The 6,000-nt window shown below is 51.4% G+C and overlaps 1 protein-coding gene across 3 annotated transcripts in view; it reads right to left on the reverse strand.

The window, feature by feature from the left end:
* Nav1 (neuron navigator 1) overlaps positions 1 to 5,454 on the reverse strand; it is a 258,871-nt gene extending 253,417 nt beyond the window's left edge. For all 3 annotated transcript variants that reach the window (XM_042258202.2, XM_076547497.1, XM_016000991.3), the window contains exon 1: positions 5,325 to 5,454. The gene's annotated coding sequence lies outside the window, so the exon portion shown is untranslated. The remainder of the gene's footprint in view (positions 1 to 5,324) is intronic.
* Positions 5,455 to 6,000: the final 546 nt, after the last annotated feature.

Here is a 6,000-nt window from a genome sequence, read left to right on the forward strand (position 1 = left end):
TCTGAGGCAGTCATGTCCGGACACGAGGGACACTCTGGAAGACTGAAAGATCAGAAGAGAAGATACCTCAACCCTGTGATTCTTAAAGCAGTTACTTTCCTGGTCATTAAAAAGTGTTCACTAGCCAGACTGTGGTGGCGCACACCTTTAATCCCAGCACTCGGGAGGCAGAGGCAGGTGGATCTCTGTAAGTCCGACGCTAGCCTGTTCTACAGAGAAAGTTCCAGGACAGCCAAGGCTACACAGAGAAACCCTGTCTTGAAAAACCAAACCAAACCAAAACAAACAAAACAAAACAAAAAAAAAGAGTGTCACAATTTGGTTGCCAGAAGATGGGAGGAGGGGGTAAAAGGAGATTTTATTCATTATTTAGTTTTATTTAGCTATTTATTTGTGGAATTTTTGAGACAAGGGCTTGCTCTGTAGCCCCAACAGTACCCAAACTCCATTTCTTCCTGCATCAACCTTCTAAGTGCTGGGGTTTAAAGCCTGCGCCACCGTGTGCAGCTGGGAGTTAATCTTTAGTAGGTAGCTTTCAGTTTAGGAGGATTAAAAGGCTTTAGAGACAGCTAGTGGTGGTGATCACAAACCAATGTGAAGCATCTAATTCCACCAAACTGTGCTGTGATGAGTGGTTAAATAGGCTGGGTATGGTTGCACACACTTGTAATCTCCAGCACTGGGGAGGTTGAGGCAGGAGGATTCAGATCTTGAGGCCAGTCTGTATTATACAGCAAATACTCTGTCTTTTAAAAAGTTGTTCAGCCAGTCTGGGTGGTGCCATCTTTAGACCTAGCACTCAGGAGGCAGAGACAGGCAGATCTCTGTGAGTTTGAAGCCAGCCTAGGCTACAACCCAGGATAGCCAAGGTTATAGAGAAAGACTCTGCCTCAAAAGAAAAAAAAAAAGCATTGAATGGATACATTTTATGTTATATATATTTTCCCATAATAAAAAAAGTTTTTTAATGTTTCGAGCACAATGATAAATAAATATAAATAGTACCCCTTCCATCCAACTCGAGGTACAGTCTTTTACCATTGACTTGGTGACAGAAAATTACAGATTATTGAAAAAAGAAAAAGGGAGCTGAAAAGATGGCTCAGCAGTTAAGAGCATTGGCTGTTCTTCCAGAGGTCCTGAGTTCAGTTCCCAGCACCCACATTGCAGCTCACAACTGTCTGAAACTTCAGTTCCAGGGGACCTAACACCCTCACACAGACATGCATGCAGGCAAAACACCAGTGCACATAAAATAAAAATGAATAAATAATTTTTCAAAAGTTGCTAGTAGTGTACAACCCCCTCCCCAGAAGAAACCACTAATAAAGCATTCCTTGGAGGAGCTGGAGAGATGGTCCAGGGTGCACGAGGACTTGAATTCAGATCCCCAAAATTCACACAAGAAGCCAAGCAAGCCAGTGCACACTCATAATCCCAGCACTGGTAGACAGAGACAGAACCATCCCTGTGGTGCACTGACCTGTTAGTCTAGCTCGATCACTAAGCCCCAGAGTCCTTGTCTAAGAAGAAGAAGGAGGAGGGGGAGGAGGAGGAGGAGGAAGAGGAGGAGGAGGAGGAGAAGAAGAAGAAGGAAAGAAAAAGAAAACTTGCAGAGCGATTTATCCCAGGAATGCAAAGGTGGTTTACTAATTTATGCAGAAAAGAACATTTGATACAATCCAATATCCTTTCACAATTAAAAAAAAAAGTTAGAAAATTATAAATAGAAGTGAATTCTTAGCAGACGATAAAGGGCGAATATGGTTGGCCCCCAGCTCACATCATAGTTGATGGTAGAAGACACAGAGCCTTTTCCCTAAGATGGAGAACTGGAGGGGAGGCACCTGCCCTCACTGCGGCTATCGGACAATGTCCTGAAAGCTACAGCCCCACAAACTGGGCCAGGAAGAAAAACACCTACCTAAATCAGAATGGAAGACGTAAAACGGTCTCTAGTCACAGGGGATGTGGTCCTACATACAGAAAATTCCCAATTCATACATGAAAACAATCCTAGGCAAATTCAGCCACGTATGAGATCAGCATACAAATACACTAGCAAGGAATAATCCAAACGGGGAATTAAGAAACAAATCCATTTAGAAAAGCGTTTGGAGCATCAGAGGACTGGACACCAGAATAGTCTTGTAGTCCTTTGAAGTGGAAACATCTTGTTATTAACAGTGCTCGGTGAGGCACACGCATCGGTGCTTCTGATTTTCCATGCATATTAGTGCATCGCATATTAAAATTAAGTAGAGCAAATAGATTTGATGAGGGTAGTGGACTTCACGGGACATGTATTAGAAGCTGAGTCAGATCCATGAACCATTCAGAGTGGTCTGGGCCGCAGCCATCCTGCCTCCCTTCATTTCTCGGGAGTCACAGGAAGCTGGGAAGCAAAATCCCAGACCCCTTAGAGGAAACTAAGCCTGAGTCAGCCTTCCTAGGAGATTAGGCCCAGGGAACTGCTCGCTGAGGAGGCTGTTTCCACTTAAAAAGTTGGTAATGTTTTTTTTTTGTGTGTGTGTTTTCTCTTAATCAAAAAAGGAACTAAAAAAAAAAAAAAAAGAAAAAGAAGAAAAGGGAACTAAAAATGTTTTAACTTATTTGTGTGTGTGTGTGTGTGTGTGTGTGTGTGTGTGTAAGAGACTAGGGGCCAGCAAGATGAAGTGTCTGCCAAGTATTGCCACACTTCTTAGACCTCAGTGTGCCACAGAATAAGGGCTGGAAGGTTGGTTCCATCCCAGAGACAGCTCTTCTCACCCCTCCCCTCCCCCACTGCTAACAGCTCAGGAGTGTGCTGAGATCGGTGGATGAAAATACTCCAGATAGAGAGGTCGGCCTGCAGGGAGCTGGTTTTACTAACGAGAAGGAGCTCTGGAAGGAGAGCTGGGGGCTGGTGCTCTGGATGGCGCTGAGGCACCACAGCAGTGTGGCCAGAAGCCCAGGCCTTCCTTCAGGAGGCCTGCGTTCTGGTCTGGAGGGAGAGGAGCAGGGCTTGGGCTGAGAGACAGCGCTTCTTTTAACTTTAAAGGTCAGCCTATTATAGACCCTGTAAAGGATTCAGAAGTGCTTTAAAAGAGGGGGAAATGACATCAAGGGCCAAAGAGGAACACATTTGAAAAGATGCACCGGACACTTGTGTACTGTCTGAAACTCTCCTACTCGGCCAAAGCTGACTGAAGGCTGGGATGGAGCAGAGTTGTGTGCACTTTGCTTAGCATGCTTGAGGCCTGGGCGTGGGGAGGTCATTCATAAGAAGTTGGGGTAGGAGACAGATCAGGCCAGGGAAGGACAAATGGCACTCCTACTTTCTCTTCCCTCAGCCAAGACTCACCAGGGACACCAGATTCCAAACCCCAGACGAAGATGAGGAATGGTTTTGGGAGTGGAGCAAATCCAATGACTCCTGAAGAACAGACAGCCTGCCATTTGAGTGAAATGGAGGGCGGGCTCTGGGTGCCATTAAGATTTTTCCCTTCAATGTAATGAAACTGGAAATATTTATAAAGTGCCTACTGTGTGCTGGGTGTTGTAAGTGGTCAGACTGAGTGGCAGGGGCACAGACTGGGAAGGGAGCCCTACGAGAAGATTTTCACGGGTCTAAAATCCAGGGCAAAATCCAAGCCCTGCTGCCCCAGGCGAGTCCAGACAAAGCCGCTGAAGGAGGAGGAGCTCAGATTAGCAACGCCCCCTCACCTGGCAACCTCAGGTAACGGCCCCTGGAGGCCGACACAGGTCTGCAAACACGTGTCCATTCCTCCTGCAGTCTCTCTCATCCAGGACCGACTTTATAAGCGTGAGTACCAGAGCAAGGGAGGTGAAGAACTGTTCTCCCATCCAAAGTCCACAGCTCAGCCAGACAGAGAAACTCCAGGCTGACTGGGAACTTCACCCAGAAACCCTCGCCGTCCGTGTAACAGCCCGTCTCAGAAGAGATGCACATCGCTTCCAATCTCTCCGCAAGGTAAAAAAAGATGCACCAACCAAAACGCAAAGCAGTGTGAGAGCAATTCTCCAGCCAGATGGGGGAACTCGTATCTTTGGCCTGAAGGGAGCCAAAGTCTCTGGAAAGACCGTCTGTATTGAAGTCCTCCTACCTCAACACAAGTGAGTTACGGGGGCACCCCTAAGTCCAGGGAATTAGAGATAGCTCGCAACGCAAAAGTCTGTACAAATCCACAGCCTTTACTCGGTGAACTGGCCACCGGCTTCTCAGCATTGAATTTGAACCAGCCAATGGTATCCCAATGGCTGAAACAGGAAGCCAGATAAACAGCGTGTTATCAAGGGGGGATCCAGCACTTCCCTTAAGCCGGCGCCAGCTGCGCTCTCGGACGGTCCTAACAAAGTCCCATTGACTCACCAGCTGATTTTCCTGCGTTCAGCCCTGGGGGACAAGGAACCCTCTTTGCTGAGCCACTCACCACTCAGGTCCGCCCCAGTTCCTTCCTCTCCTTTATGCCATCTGCAGACTTGGCCGGCTCTCTAACCTATGGCCAGTTTGGCTAGACTCTGAAGATTAAAAGGGACCACAAAAATCCAGGCACCGCACGCACCCGCACCCTCAGGTGAGCGTCTCCCTCACATTTTCCCAGCTTCTCTTTCCTCCTCCCTCCTTTCTCTCCCGGGATGCTCTCGAGGCTCCCAGACGTCCTGGGCAGGCGCCAGAAGAAACAGCCTTGAAGACGGCGCTTCTCAGCGTATCCTGGTGCAGGGGGATGGTAGGAGTGGAGGGGCAGTGCATTTTCTGGAACAGCCCAGCCGGGTCACCTGCCCCAACTCTTCCTTTAGTGCCTCCTGGGATGTTTGAGGAGTTAACTAGCTGCTTGGGGTGGGGGTGGGGGTGTCGTCTGACTATGTGTGCCAGTCTCTCTCTCTCTCTCTCTCTCTCTCTCTCTCTCTCTCTCTCTCTCTCTCTCTCTCTCTCTCTCTCTCTCTCTCTTTCTCTCTCTCTCTCTCCCCCTCCCTCCCCCCCGTGTGTGTGTGTGTGTGTGTGATAATACAACGTTTAGTGTCTTTGATTGCAGGAACTCAGCGCACTTTAAATGACAGGTATTTCTTAGGAAGAGAAGCCAAGGCTCAGAGGGTTGGGGTTAGGTCATCGCATCGTCAACCCCAGGACAGACGCAAGGTCCAGCAGGGGCGTCTAGACACTCCCGCGAAGCCGCTAGCATCCCGGTTGTTATCCCGCGCTTCTCCTGCGCCAGCCCGCAGCCTCTCTCCGGCACCAGACTCCCCTCCCTCGGGCTGACTGCAGCCGGGCTAAGAGCAGAGCTCAGCCCCTCCACCGCGCCCGCCCGGTACGGGCCACTCACCGGAGCGCCTCTGGTCCCCGGTTCTGGGTCCGCGCCGCCGCCGCCGCCGCCGCGCCGAGTCGCGCATCGCCCGAGCAGCGCAGTGCCGGGCGTCCTCTGCTCGCGATCAGAAAGTTTCCCGGGGCTTCCCGGGGCCCGGGCGGCTCCTCGCGCGAGTCTCAGCCGGCGCTGCGCGCTCCGGCCTCCAGCCTCTCACTAGGGCGGCCGCGGGCTCCCGCTCCACGACGAGAAGGAGGCGGCATCCTGAACAAAGTGCCGTCCCCCGGGCCCGGCGGCCGGGGGCGGAGCCTAGTGACCCGCTGCCCTAGGCACACGCCGGCTGCCTCCGCGGAGGGCCGAGCTGGGAGTGCCCGCGGCTGGAGGTGGGCGGGAGGGGAGGCCCGGCTGCGGATCGCCCTCGCTTTCCTCCCCTGGACTGTGCCAGCTTAACCCGCAGAGGGGCGGAGGCATGGGTCCCTTCCAGACTTTGTCATTGGAAAGCTATTCCCGTAACCCTTTCCTGCGTTAGCCTTCCCGCCCCGCCTCCCCAGCCGGCCGGCCGCAGAAAGGCGGCTGCTGCGTGGCGGGGGCTACGCCGGGAGTTGTCAGGGCAGGAAGCCTTAGCACAATTGAGCCTTTCCTTTACCCAAGGACCCGCCACCACTACTTCCAGGAGGGGGGTCCTACTTCCCAAGTC

Source organism: Peromyscus maniculatus, chromosome 11, assembly GCF_049852395.1.
Source record: "Peromyscus maniculatus bairdii isolate BWxNUB_F1_BW_parent chromosome 11, HU_Pman_BW_mat_3.1, whole genome shotgun sequence".
In the NCBI taxonomy this organism is placed as follows: domain Eukaryota; kingdom Metazoa; phylum Chordata; class Mammalia; order Rodentia; family Cricetidae; genus Peromyscus; species Peromyscus maniculatus.